Raw genomic sequence first — 16704 nt, 5'->3', positions numbered from 1 at the left:
TTAATTGTGCGTGTTTAATTGGTCAGATGATTATTTGCAAAAGTATTATACATTTTCGTACTTGTATTATTTACGCAATACAATAAAAAAAATGAAAGTCTAAAAACATAATCAGGAGAAAAGCTTTCGACTACAAACAATCATTTATTTAACGCAACGTACTAGGTGTCTTCACATGACATGAAATAGTATGCCTTCACCACAAATCGTTACATAAAGGATTTACATTTCGGTGCAGTACCTTGTAATGGTCATAACACCAATATAAAGCAATACAAAGCCGATTTAGTTGGACATATTTGCTACAGCTTTCATGTCTCTTTATCTGCATAGTTAGCTAATAACTTAATATGCAGACCAATAATTATATGGCGAAATCATTACATACCGCAAGGAACAATATTCCATTAATATCATTTGCAATGACATTAGAGTATGCCTTGTTTGTGCATGGAACTATTTATGTTGCTAAGATAACCCATTACATATGCCATTTGCATTCGTATAAACCTCGTTATTACATCCTGAGCACGAGGCATGCTTATCGTTTATCAGTTATGGTAGCCTGACTGTTATCAAACCAGCCCTACATTTTCTTTTGCCATAAACCAAACATATTACATGACACGATACAGGACAAAATATGACTGATTTATTACTCGCTTTCATTACAGTTTAATTAGACAAAGGGCATCTTATTTTCGTCAAGGATTCGAATTGCAAAAACAAAGAATTCATAAAATGGTTTGGGAAACAAGAGAATGTGGGTGGTTACATTATGGCAGACATTTACGTTAAAGTGATATTATTTTTTTATAGTTGAATTGAGCTGAAAAGAATTTACAGGTCAAAAGAGTTAGTTAAAATGCGGTTACTGACCAATTATCTGCAACTCCTCTTGCTACCAGTTGTTTAAAAAAAAATATGTTATAATCGACATTTTACATTACTCACCCAGTCCTCTAAGCCGTAAAGATCCGTAAAACAAAATAGTGTATTTGTGTCGTATGAACACATCTGCACTAAAACTCAATTTAGTTTCACATCGTAAATCGAATCATCTCTGTCGACAGTTGTCAAAACAAAAATACGGTTGATACTCAAATGCATTATTTGTTCTCTTTCCGGGATATTGTTTTAGTATGTTGATGCTGCATTAACAAATATAAGTGTATTTGAAGTGAAAACACCAAAAATAAACAACTGTTGCTATAGACACCTATAAACTGTTAGATGCCCATAATATCACTTTAATATAAAATAACAATATAAGGCACACGGTACCTTTTGTAACGCTTTAGTTGGATCATTTTTGTATGATATTTTTTCATAACGTATCGTCGTTAAACAATAATAGTTTAAGTGAATGCGCATCCCAGCTCACATTTTGATTAGCAAGTAGGTGTATAGTTTCTCATTTCTCGACCGCAAGGGAAAATGTTGTTTGTAATTATGTGTATGATTTTCTATTAAAATGTATTATTTGCATAACTGCGACTGAGATATGTTGCTGTCTGTGTTATACATACGGCATTTATTATTCCTCGTGTGATTTGCTAACGGGAAATTTTCAAACAAAATAATTATAAACATCTTTAGTTTAAAAAACAGAACATGTTTGTTTGTTCATCTTATTCACCATATACTTCTAACATGATAACATTGACTACAGCAATACTCCAACTTAAGCATAATACAATGATCTTGCGGATTTTACAACGCCTGAAATTATGTGTCGCAAAAGTTAAATTATGTTGTTTTATGACATAACATTTATTTCATTTAAGTAACACCACACAACAACTGATTGCAACTAAAATAATTAAAGATCCGTACACACTGTCGAATACTTTTATGCTATATAAAACCTTTTAAACAACAATGAGTGTCATTCGAAGTTTAATTACAATATCAAAACACTTAAAAAAATTATTTTGGTGCAAACACATTGCAGTAAATTCAAAACTTTTATAGCATCGACAAATCGTTTCCACGGTGTCATCTTGTTTTGTTTTACGGATAATCTCGAGTCAGGATCTGATTTATTGGGTTTTATTTTCTTTTCATTATATATGAAAGCTGTCATAGAAACTGCCGTCATCAAAATGCGAAATGCAAATGTCACAGTGGTGAAAACAAGAACAACTTAAAAAGAGAATTTCGTATCTCGTTAAATCGATGACAACAGACCAAATATAGAGTTGAAATTTTAGTAATTGCTTTAAAGGGATCTTTTCACGGTTTGGTAAATTGACAAAATTGAAAAAAGTTGTTTCAGATTCGCAAATTTTCGTTTTAGTTATGATATTTGTGAGGAAACAGTATTACTGAACATTTACCATAGTCCAATATAGCCATTATATGTATCTTTTGACGATTTGAAAACCTAAAAATTATAAAGCGTTTCAACGCGAAACGATTGAATAATTTGGAGAGTTCTGTTGTTGTCGTTTAAATTTACGAAACTACGAAGATTGCTTATATAAGGTATAAAATTTACGAAACTACGAAGATTGCTTATATAAGGTATAAAATACTTAATTTGTGTATACCCGGCGCAATAGCCGAGAGGGCTAATGCGTTTTTACTTCAGACTAACTCCAGGACTCCGGGGGTCACTGGTTCGAGCCCTGGTACCGGCTACTTTTTTTCCTTTTTTAAATTTTATCCTTGATTTTTTACTGGAGCTTTTAAGATTCAATGTTTACAATTATCAATTAAAAGCATTTAATGACAAACTTCAAAATATGCCAAAATCTGTGGAAAGGCCCCTTTAAAGAACACTATAATGTTTTATGGGTTAGCTTTATAAGTGGCATTCGTTGCTGTTGACCATTGACGGATCCTTAATACTATTATGATTATTCATGAGAACAACGTCATGCTTCCGACGCTGCCCGAAGCCAATCTCGCGTTCGCTTGAAAATGTGTGGATATCGTCGCGGGAAATTCAAACGGAATATATTTCCCACAAAATAAATACGATCATTTTGTATCTCGTGAAATCAATGTTACCAGACCAAATCTTCTGTTGAAACTTTGGCTACCGTTATAAAGTACACTTACTTATGTATGGAATAACATTATTTTTACGAAGTCTTAGCAGATTTTGAACATCTATGGATCTTGAAGTGATAATGTACAACCAATGTGAAGATATTATTATTTCTTACAATCATTTTTTTCCGTGTATTCATTGTTTGCAAGAAACAGAACAGTCAGATTAAGGGATGTGTATGTATTACTTTAAATACGACACTAATAAAAATGAGTCATTAAAGATGTCCAAATACACCCAAAAGAGTTCAACTACTGCGAAGTATATACCAGTACAGTATTTGTGTGAATATGTATGTTTGTTGTCGTTTATAGAAACATTAATTCACAATAGCGTCGCTATCTGTTCTCTATTAAACTTCTAACGAAGCAGCGTAATATTAATTTATGCAAAGGTATGAACAACAATAAAACTATGAAAATTATTAAAGATGACATATACCATCGCAATTGCGTTTTTTTCAAAACGGTGCACAACTTGAATATATCAACAATTATCTCGATTTTTTCCGTTTGCATCTCACATTGATCACATACAAAGATAAATAGCCGCGCGTTGATTTATTGAACCGATTGCCTATGCTCAAGAGCACATTGCTGTCCATAATGTGACATACACCAAGATAACAGTTTGCACTTCAAAAAAGTGCCGAAAAACGATTATAAAGTTTCGTTGTGATTCACGGATAACTCTTTGAGACATTAAGTACGCAGTTTAGTGGGTAACGGAAATATGCTCGTTTTCAAGGACACATACATCAGAAAAAAATAAAGCAACATACTTACGATGATAAGTTTATTTTGAATAAATAACACTCATTTAAAGTTTTGTTTTAATGAACAGAAGTAAACAAATATTGGAGAAACCAAGTACCAATGTACAGATATGTAATTATCCACATTCTGCCTTAGATCAAGCGCACATAACTATTTGAATAAATTCACTACAAATAAGAAAATACAGCCTTGTACTACTACATTTTATAAGTCAGATATTTCAAAAGCTTCATTTAAGGCAACAATATTCTGCAAAGAATATCACGACAAACACGAAAATCTCGTCTAGCTATTACACATAGTTATAAGAATATTTCTATAACGTCTCATCGTGAAAAATGGTTTACTAGTCCTTGACAAAAAGTTAAAATGTGCAGCATTGATCGGCTAAGACGAATCGATGACAAACAGAACAGGCCGACAGACTGACCAACCGACCGACGTTGGATTTAGGTATTCCCTTGTATACACCTCGTTTGCGAGAGTTAACCTGCTTGGCATTATACTCGCGAAATGCGCTTTAATCTAAATAAAGACTTCGGACTTCGTTTGCTGTCTATAATATACTGCTTTCGTGTAAAGAAGGTCAGTATTATTTTAGTTCTTTCTTAGTCCATACATTAAACTAATCAACACCTAAAAACTTGTAGTTTCGAAATAATTATATATAAATAATACACATAGGCATGTTCCTTGCAAACCAACAACAGTGATTTCAGACATAGCCAAGGTAATTAATGTTATACAATAGGCTGTCTGGAGGAGAATATGCCTCGATGCACGCTTTAAAACTTTTGCTTTCGGCATATGATATATTATTGGTCAGGTAAAGTTCTTGGCAACGTTAAAGTTATTTCGTGTGAAGACCGTTAACATGGGTATGTGCTGAGCAAGTTATTTCATAGACAGGATTCATCATGAGCTTTAAAATCTCAGGTTACTAAATGTTGGGTTAAAACAATGCTTATCGGTTATACATTACTCTTCGTTGATAAAACAGGCTCAGTAATATAAATAATTGAGATTTTGGTCATATAATACTGTACATTTGGATAAAGTTTTAGCATCATGAGAGAAAGTGACACGTTAACATCAAATTGCTCGAAGGCCACTCAGGTAAACAACCGATTTCAATACATTGTTTATTCTTACGGATATGATCTTGAAACAAAACCGAGAGAAGCAAAAACACTGTTTATCAAACTTGGTGTTATCATTTAAAATTAATATAAATTGAAAGCTGAAAGGATAATCAAAGACCATGTTCTCACAAACACACATAACGCCATTCGCAAGTGATACAGTGAACCTATAATAAACGCAGTAAACCATTGTCTTTGGATGTGACTCCCCTCAATTCTTAAAGTTAAACGGACTGTACTTAAACGTACTACAATGGTAACATAGGGAAATTGAGAATGCTTCAGACATGCAACCTATTCAAAAAAACGAACGTTAGCTTAGGTATATGCTATATAATCAGAACTTTTGTATGCTTTTGTCTTAAGTTTTGGCATATTGTTTTTATGTAAAACATCAACAATGCTGCGTTTTATTTGAAAGCATCAACCGGAAATAAGGGAGGTGAACAAAGCGATTTTACTAGAAATCTGTTCTTTTGTTCTGCACTCGTTTTGATTCATTTGTATAATGCAGCTGCATTATATTGACATAACAGATGTATCAAGACGCGTTATAGATCACTAAGACATACAGACTAGCTGGAATGAAAGATTGTTTTCACTGACAATGACTTTGCTTAACTTTAAAAAATAAATAGCAGTATCAAGGTTAGTTTGAGCAAACTAATAAAGACACAATGTGCACGTGTTCCCATTAATTGAAAATATATTGATGTCGAAATAGGCTCCGAGAATTCGTTTGATGTATTTCACAAGCCAGAAACAGTTGACAAAGAAATCTTATACAGCAATTTTTATACAAAACACTTTTCAAACTCCGTCAACATTTGTATTTTCCATTTTGGTGGTAACTGGAATGCGTAAAGCCGATTACACAAATATCCCAACCTGACATGACGGGGAACCACCATGCAAACGTTTATATAAAGTCATGTAAATAATGCTTTTGACAAGCTGAATTATTCTATATTTTAACTGGTTGACTCACATCGGCTTTTAAAAGTGTATGCACTCGTCACTTTAAATTAAATGAGCTTTTTGCGTACATCACATATGAGGTTTTATTAAGTTGTATATACATATCAATAAGTAAAATCAATTATCAGAACTGAACTAGAATACAACATCACAAACTGCACTTCAAGACACTCGAACGAACTTATGTCGGATATTTAATTCTTCGAAATATTTTTGGTATTTTTGTAAACGATTAACCGATCACTTGATAAGTATATTTACTCATCAATATTAAGTTAAGTATAACTAATATACATATACGCTTACTGTTGTGAAATATGCAATATAATAGACCGTTATTTAACCCCAAAATTGTGTACGAATGTGTGCGCTATTTTTTGTAAAATTGCAAATTAACAAACTAAATTTTATGCGCGGTCTTTAATGTCGCTACTTACCAAAGCAGTGTTATATAGATTTGATCTGTAAGTGACAGATAAGATGAAAACTATCATGGAAGACCGTGAGTCGCCATGATGATATATCTGACGCAGCACAGTCGCAATCTAAGAAAAAGGCCATCAGAGCGGCTATTGATGAAGGCTTTCTTACAAGGGGTTATTCTTTTGAAGAGAGAAATGTGTATGCGTGACTGCGAAAGAGAAGTGAATAAGACACAATATGGGGTAGGAATGAATGAGTTCATGTATAAGCATGTGTACAGTCCAACCCCTCTTAAGCAGCCAGTCAAGGGAAACAGCCAAATTGGCTGCTTAAGCGGGTTGGCCTCTTAAGAGGGGGTTGGGTCATAGGGAGTCTGGAGTTGATGAGTGCATGGCCAACTGTTCCAATTTTTTTATAAACAAAATGGTTAATATGTGTACATGTACTAAACAATGTATATACTTAAAATAATTTTATTTCTTCCTTTCTAAAATCAGCTATAAGACAACATTTTCATTCAAAAAAATATTCTATTCATCTTTCTAATCATCATCAATATCAGCATCATCAGAATCAAGTCAATGAAAAAGAATCATTCTCATGATTCATTGTTTACACAATGCGCGTTGTATGGCCCCAATGCACTCATGATGGGAACAGTTGTGAATCAGTTATGTGTGAATAACTCCCGTGTCACTATAAATCGATAATTTAGTCGGTTTATTGCAGTTTTATGGCTTTGAATACCTACCGCACGAATTGGTCCCGACAGTGATCTCCTTCACGATAAAATCGTGGCCAGTTACTTAAGAGACTGATAATAGCAACCAGGTGTAATCCTCCTGGTAATCGTGCTTTTCATGCATACTATTATAAAAACATTTTTTCGCCGCGTAAAGGGTTTTATCAAAATTAATATTGAAATCATTGTCAATATAAAACAAATATAAATGTTTTGTTTTATTCCCAAATGAGAATAATAATTTGTAATCCGAAACACACTCCCGATTGTTTAATGTTAACGAGACGTTTACAAATTGTAGCATCATGTATTTCCTTTGTCCCGACAAAAGCGCGCGAAAATTATGCACTAATGTACAATGTCACGCCATACCCATGGTTCGAAAGCATGCGTGTATTGATTTTTGGATAAAAACTTTGTAGCACAGAGTACATGTAGATCAGTTGATTTCGGTTAAAAATTTCGTTGTTCTTTTTAACTTTTAATTAGCCGATAATTGTCATAAATGTGTGCTTGAAATAGTATGAGCTACAAATAATTAATTATAAATTAAGAATCTCCTTTCCAGTAATAATAGGTGATATTCGCATGTGCGGAAACAAAAAGATCAAACGGTCGCATATTGCTTTTAACCCGATAACCCGATAATCCGCCGCTAATTAATTGCAATTTGCAAACTGGCTGTCAAAATGTTTATCACACATCACGCTTCAGTACTACAGAGCCTAAACCGCAGACTGGAAGTACGTATCGATTTTTTCGCCGTTGCGTCTGTGTAATTTTGCCAATGTACATGACTGACTTATTTGCGCGTGACCACTCATATGGGGGAAATTTAACATTTGGGATGCAAAATTGCTGGCCGCTGGCCGGAGAAACGGGGTTACCGCTTAAGAGGGGTGCATTATATAGTGTTTATCGACGGTCGCGGCACAGACCGGCCGCCTACACGGGGTGACCGGCGATGAGGGGTGACCGGAAGTAGGGGTTGGACTGTACTTAGCTTTATTGTCCGCCAAAATCTCCGCAGAGAGGTGTCGAGAAAACACGTAAACCATTAAAACCATATTTCGCTAATGAATACGTTTTCTCCTTTTTATGCACAAACGACTATATTGTAATCAGCTTATATATGTTGTAGTAGATGACAAAAACTACTTTTAGATATATGACATAAACCACCAATTTGCATCCATAAAATAGAATCAACAAATCATTATTGGTTAGTTCTAAACAATTAAAACTACAACAACAAAAATGGCATTATCCATAAACTGCAATTATGTATCGAAACTTTACAATTCACGTGTGAAGTACACTTTGTTCATAACACTTTTTATAGCCAAAAAATTTGACTAGCATCTTATCTATCAGAGTTTATTTTATTAAAAAAAAATAAAACATGGTATTTTATCATATTTTACTTTTAAACATGTATATTTGATCAACTGGCACATGTTATACATCTTAAGTAACAAAACGTCAATATGTTTTTACGCAAGAAATCGGAAGTAAAATAATGTTTCTTTGAAATATAACAACATACTCCGTTTCATAGTGTAGCACCTACCTGAAAGAAGGAACTTGAACAAAGGCTTTCAGTAAAAAATATGTACGATTGTTATTGTTAATGCAGCTGTAGAACATCGTCTAAGAGTTATTGATAACAAAGACACAGTTTTTTAGACGTGTTTGTGGTTTTTCATGTACACAAAACATGAACGTGCATACGGCATAGCATACTTCAGTAAAGTAAGCATTGTGTTTGTAGTGCAGACCGATGATTTCTCTTACGTTGCTGATTAAATTGTAAAAACTTAATTTCATAAATATTGTAAATATATACATTTCATGTTGTGATCAATCACATCGTAGTATAATGCAAAAATAACAACACGATAATGAAGCGTCTATCTCCATTTGTAAAGATCGTCATTAAACTGATTTTTTTAAATTCAACATAACATATTAATAAACCGGGATTAATATGAACCGCCAGTTTTCAAGATACAACTTATAATATATGTTAACTAATAGTTTTACAAATGAAACATTGATCTCCAGGTACATAAACAGTAACAAGTTTATATATTATATATTCAGTGTTATACTAAATTTAGAAGTATTTTTACATTTTTACAATTGTTGAATGAGAGCAGAACATTTACATAACTACGTATAGCTAATTTCTGTTTTTGAACAGACAAAAGATATAGCTTTATTAGAGAATATATTTCCCAGAGTTGAAATTGTACATTATTTCTAAAGGCATAATTTTCTCTCAATCAATAATAGAATTTAAACATTCACTTAACTTTGTTAAACACTTATAATTATGAGCCTTCTTTTTCATTTTACTTTCTCACATAATCATATATTTTAACAATTCAAAAAAATGTTGTTTTTAACGTATTGCTATTTATGATTGCTTTAATGTTATTTTAAAATTAGGCTGAATACGCGTAAAGCTCTAATTAACTATCTGTTATGTTCTATGTTTAGAAAGCGAAAATGAAAAATCTATTTCAAAGATAAAGACAGAATATTGCTGATCTGTCTGTTTTGCTCAAACACACGAGGCATTTGTGAATGGGTTAATGGTTATCATATATAAATTGTGGCGAACATCGTGCCATTGTATACACCGACGTATTCGGAAATATGTTTTTGAAGTACTGATCCATACAGAAAATGGTATTTTTGTTAGAATGCGACTTTTGCAGATCAAATTGATTTACGTTTGTGCTTTATTGGATAAGACGGCAAAGGATATATTGGAAACATCGTTCTAAGTTCTAAGGACGTACGTCGTGGATACTTCTGGACGGCAGATAATTTGCTTCATACATGCTTTGCGCATTGGTTTTATCATAATATCGACACTGACATACAAAACATAAGTGTCAAAATAAATAAAAGATGTAAAGTGTTGTCAACTGTTTTTTATTGGCAAGTAAAATAAGGCGGAACCATTTGCGTTACGTATATGAGATCATGAACAAGTAATTAATACACAAGACAAGCAATATTCGGTGCATTAATCAACACGATTGTCTAAACAACACACTTTCAAAACTAACTGTTTTTCCGGATGTCATTTTAGTCGATTAGAATCGTTCATGGTATCAAGTTGACACACACAACTATTTCATAAACTTTATGTATGATCATATTTGTCTGGAAATGATGTGATTCTTATTCATCCGCATTTTAAGAATGTTCTTGGCGGTACAGTGAGGTGTGATCTCGACCCTGTTTAACATTAATCAATCGACATAATGCACCGATATCGTATTCTCATCTTGTAAACGTATTTTGAGTTACATGTAGCTCATTGCAATGACACATGTATTTAATTTCACTAAGACATTGTTCGATATCCTATTTTAAACAGTTCTTGCTGTAATGGATTATTTTGTTTGGACGACCTTTGTTTTACTTACACCACAAGAACATTGGTGCAAATGCGTCTAAGCCATCAAGACTTTTCGAATGTAAAAGACGAAACGCAAATCTATGTAATTCAGTTATATATGTGTATGTGTATCGAAAATAGAGCTGGTAAATGAACTGATCACTCTTGGAAGGGAAAGGGCACATTTCATGGTCTTCATACGCATTTTTTTAGAGTTTCTAATGAAGTCATTTGTGGTAACCAACTGTTTTTTTCTCGTCACCATCTTAAACAATAGTTCGTAATCGCTGCCACAAACCAAATCATGAGCAATACGGGCATTAAACTAATGTTATGTTACCACAAACTTGAAGTGCACATGGAGAATCAGAACTTTGGGTATATCTGCATATAACTTGGGAGTTTTGTTTCTAATTATTATATTTTAACTTAAGGGCAAGCAAGCAACATCTTTTCGGCTTACAGGACTGGGTGGGTCACGTAAGAATATCAAATATCAAATATATTTTTATAAACAACTGGTAGCAAGATGAGTTGCAGATAATTGGTCAGTAACCACATTTTAACTAACTCTTTGACCTGTTAATTCTTTTCAGCTCAATTCAACAGTGAAAAATGCCCATAATATCACTTTAATATAGAAATATCAATGCTACTTGGGAAGCAACGAAAATGCTTTAATGTGAAAAGTGCATGAAATGCAAATGGATGCAAATGAAAATAATTATAATTAAAACATGATATGTTTAAGCAATTTATATTGAGCTAAATAAAAAATAAACTTACAATGAATACTTTTTCCATCTTTAATCATGTAAAAAGGTTATGTTATGTATGAATATTTAAATGTTCAGCTGTTGATAATGTCTGCACAATATCTGTATGTATGTGGTCTTCAATTTTTGTCCTACTTTTTACCAGATCAAATAAATTGCCACATGCACGAAATGAGAAAATCGTGTTTTACATATAATTGCAGATACATCTGCTCTTTGCAAGTACAGATTGAACTCTGTCCCACATGCTTTTCTGCTGAAGTATCACCCGTAATATAAAAACACACAGATACATAATTCATTGGCAGACTAGTCGGAATATCTGCATAAAAATGCTTAAAATATCATTGATGAGACAGGACGGTCAGTCTGTGGTTAATTGCTTCATTAAAATTTTAATTCGTTGGAGAAGAAGTAATTACAGTCATGGGTTCATAACGCTTGTCTTTGTACCAAAATGCAGACCCATTGGGGCTTTTCGGTTGGGAAAATGGGAGCCTTCAAAGTGGTTAATGTTGTTTCATATTCTTTTGTGTTATTATTATTCATATATCGGAGGCACACTATCATGCTTCTGGCAGTTTGTAACTATTAATCAAATCTGTTCAGCAACATGTGTTTGTTTACGAATAGGCTAAAGCATACTGTAAACGTATAGAAATTCGTCGGTATGAAATTTCGTGGTTTAATAAAAACCAATTAATTCGTTGACACGTAATTTCGTGGATTTCATTTTTTTGGGGGAAGACTGACCGTCATAATAATTAAACTTTTATTTTTTATACAACCAGAGTTATAGATTGCAACACTAATGAATTTTGGGGCAATCCAAAAAACATTTAGAGAAACGAAATTCGGGATAATCTTTGACTCATTTGATTAAAGACAATGCAGCAAGCGATACATCTGTGCGTTGATTTAATGCGACACATGCATTCAGATATGTAGGAATGAAACTGATAACTGATAATACATCATTAAATATCAGATATCTGTAACATCGCGTTCCATATGCACGGAGTTTGGCAAATGATTGTCGGCATCGAGAATGTCTATTTAATGTATGTACGATGTTATTTGTAGTCATAATTATCATTATTTGCACACAGCACAACACTCGCTTACGTTAATTACATACAAAAAATGCAGTACCAACTGCGAACACATTTTAAAGTAATATTTCGTTTCCACTATAGCAATTTCATTTTTCGGAACATTTGTTGCTGTCAAAGGACGCATTTCGTTGATATATAGAAGTGCACAAATCATATTGGACTTTTATATTACCACATGCATCTTTGATCATGTATATGGTTGAGTATGTCTCAACAGACAATAAACCGTTCAACGTTAATCTAATAATGAAACATATGAACCGTTGTTCGTTACACGTGTTACCACATAATCTGTTTTCGATTGATGCAAAAGCGTTGTTTCATTTGCCAATCATAAACATTCAAGAATCGTTTAGCTTTGATACACACAGAATGAACGTTGTTATATCATCGACGAATATACACGTAAATCATGGTACAAAGTTTAACTAATGCTTCCGTATGTTTCATCAAACGCGGTTCATCAATTCACAATTTCAACGTTAAAATATCTTAAAAAAGATCCCGATTTGTGTTGGCGATAAGATATCCAATCGTCTACAAATGCAATATCCTATAACAATATTGCACGAATCCGATAACCATTTTCATCAAATCGTTAATTCAGCTAGACAGCAATAAACATATAAATATAGTGCACGTCATCACAATATTACCGTAACCTGTCAACACTGAACTAATTATAAAGACATTTTATTAAAAGCAATTACTTAAATGCGATCTCGGACAAGATATACAGATTCACGTATGTATCCTTGTAAAAATAGTTTCCGCATTGAGGTTGGTTTATTCTAGAAAGCTTTTAATGACGGCGCCACCATACAAAATATCTTATTTTTGTTGAGATTGAACGACATAAGAAGCAATACGACGCGTGCTCAGCAAATTCTTAGATTGCCTTTCGGACGTTTTTATTTTTACAGAATCATATATTTGGAATTTTGTTGTTATTTAAAACGTAAGAATGTTTGCCATAAATTTGGAGAGATGTTAAAGAATAATACTATCCATTTCTTAGAAAATATATTTTGTGCTACCCCAAAAACACGCTTTTGCAAAAATAATAATATTATTCTGTAATTTAGACTAAAAGGATTTAATTGTTTTTTGCGTGTGTAAATGCGTCTGTTCCTATCCGTAGTTTAAAAAAAGAAAGTAAACGTCAGTTTTGGAAACCTAAGAAGACAGGATCAATTTGTAAATGTCATACACGCATTATCCGTCCATTATCCGTAGTTTAATAAAAGAAAGTAAACGTCAGTTTGGAAACCTAAGAAGACAGGATCAATTTATAAATGTCATACACGCATTATCCGTCCATTATTAGGTGTATAAGCAATAAGGAGAAAGTAAATGATTTTTTCAAGGATAACGTTTGTGATTGACTAACCTGCAGCTCCTCATTATTTTAGAAGAACGTAGTAAATGTTTAATACTTATGCAAGTAATGATTTGTGCTCCAAAAAGGTAGCAAATTACACTAATCGTCATTTATATATGTCCTCTCCTCATGTATTTTTCCTGTTGTCTTACTGCAACACATGCATCCAAGAGAGAGCGGTAAAACACACAAAATAGTTTGATACGTAACTTACTCATCTATTTGTTTACAATCGGATTGTTTGTGACGTATATCGATCAGGCGCTCAGAAAGCATGGGCTAAATGCGTTGAAAGTAAGACAACAAAGGGTTGGTAATATACTCTAAAATGCTTTGCTTCGTATCTTAACATCTGTCGGAACAAAATCAAAAAGTTCTACTTTTTATGAAGAAAATATAAACCTTTTAGTTTTCATGCAATTGTAATGCAACGGTTTTTTGTTCTGATGTCGGTAATATAATGTTATATCTACGCAAGTTCCGCTCGTTAAATCATGCGCGAATATACTTACGAGTGAGATTGATATGTTTTGTATATTTGGAAAAAAGTTTCAAGTTAAAATAATGTATTGTTTTACCTACATTTACACTTAAGACACAATTGCAAACATTTAGGCTTTTGAAAGCGCGTACATATGTACACTAGTATATCGTTACTTACATTAACAATAATTAAACGATTAAATTATTTTTTCCTAGTTATTCTGCACTTATATCAAATATTCATCAGTGCATTACCATCATGCGTATTGCCAAACACATGTCTACAGCACAACGGCAGGTCAACTACATTTTCTTAAGAAATGCTCTGCATTTTACGATTAAATAAATTGCAACAATCACCACATGAACGATTCGTGTTTTACATATAAATGCAGATGTAACTGCTGTGTGCCAGAACGGCCTGACCTAATATTTCCAGATGCTTATCTAATATAGTATCGCCCTTCATTATCAAAAGCACTGATACTTCGTTCATTAGCAGGCGATTCAAAGTAAGCGAATGTAACAGTTTGAATGAGCATGATGAGAAGACCAGACGGTCTGTTTTTGAATGTTCCATCAATAATAGTAATGGGTTTTGGTAGAAGTAATTACTAACATGGGCATAGACTTGTGTCTTTGTATGCAAATTGGTTCAAACTTCACGATTTTAGTTTTTTTTTACATTTTAGTTGTACTATGATTAACATAATTGAAGAACACTACGACCGTAAATATGTTACTTTTAATGAAATATGTACAGACATCTATGTTGGTTTAAGGATAAGTTTGGGTTGGCATTAAAATCGAAACCGTACATTAGCAGTTAAAACTTCTCATAGATTTAGCTAATAGACTGCAATGACACTCCAAAAAACAGTATCATGAGCGTTATTTTGTGTAAGCCTTGGAAAGCATATTAACTAACAAAACGGATCAATGGACTCACCCGTAAGTTGTTTAATACGTAAAATGCTTAGAGCTATTAACTCATTCACTAAATGCACATGAATTCGTTCCGTTTTGAAAGGAGAACTGCATTATGTTTGATGAGTTGTCGATACAACGATTAGATCAAAAGAAGAACCGCTAATAGAAGGAATAAAACTGACAACCGACAATTCATCGATACTGTTCATATTTGATACGCTAGCGCAGCATCTACACGGAGTTAGATTTATTCAGGTCGGTATCAAGGGGGATCTATTTAAATTATTACATACCACCATACACGCATTACTATCACGTATCGAATTGAATCGATAATTGACCAAGGTTGTCTCAGCTGGGGCGGCATACACATGGCGTCAGAAATTATCCGTCGAAACACGTTTTAAATAGGTCATTATTAAATTATTTATGTGTATAGCGTGTGCGTTTATCATAAAAATTGCATTAAGGAAAAAGCTCTGAAAAACAGTTATATCCAGCGAACAAACAATACGATAGTTTTAATTACAAGCTCTGATCATCGATGTTACAAATACAACTCAAATTTATTCACAGCACGCGCGCGATGAGCAATTGACTGTTGACAAAATACTATACACTCATGCTAAATCAAATGTCTTGTTTTGATAAAAATGCCATTTTGCGTGAAAATGTCTATTAAAACGGAATAAATCATATTCAAGGTAATACAACAAAATGACAAAACCTTTTAAATGCATTAAGGTACTATTATTTAGATGGATGTTTTTTATGCATTCTACAATAGTAATATACATTACTATAACCAACTTTACGTTGATGAATTTGTCCCTGGCACCGAGATCGGGTATTATATGTTTACATCTATCATGAGTCGACTGCTCAATTACGGAACTCTGTCGTATAGCGTACTTAATGCCTTATGTCACATTTGTATTATAGCTCTCTTGTAATTCACTATTATATTATTTGATATACTTCACAAGGTTTAAACGTGACCATTTATAATCGAGATTAAATGACGATCGTGAAACGTGAGATAATTCTAATTTTGCGTAAATGATATATTCATCTTCATGGAAGTCGAAAAGAAGCTTAATTAGTTTATCCATAATATGAAAATTACATAGTTGTGTAATACTACGTTTTAAACGACCTACGAGGTCATTTGACCTTGAAGGGTGACCTGGACCTTTCACCACTCAAAATGTGCAAATCCATGAGATACACATGCATGCCAAATATCAAGTTGCTATCTTCAATATTGCAAAAGTTATTGCCAATGTTAAAGTTTGACGCAAACAAACCAACAAACAAACCAACAAACCAAACCAACAGACAGGGCAAAAACAATATGTCCCCCAGTATAGACTGAGGGGCATAAAAACGACAAAATATAACAAGAAATATCTTTTAAAAAGGTAGTCGGTGTAAATGCTTACTTTTAACTAAAGATTGTTATTTACTATTCTAAATAATTGAATT

Source organism: Dreissena polymorpha, chromosome 14, assembly GCF_020536995.1.
Source record: "Dreissena polymorpha isolate Duluth1 chromosome 14, UMN_Dpol_1.0, whole genome shotgun sequence".
NCBI lineage: Eukaryota > Metazoa > Mollusca > Bivalvia > Myida > Dreissenidae > Dreissena > Dreissena polymorpha.
This window is presented reverse-complemented; position numbering follows the sequence as displayed.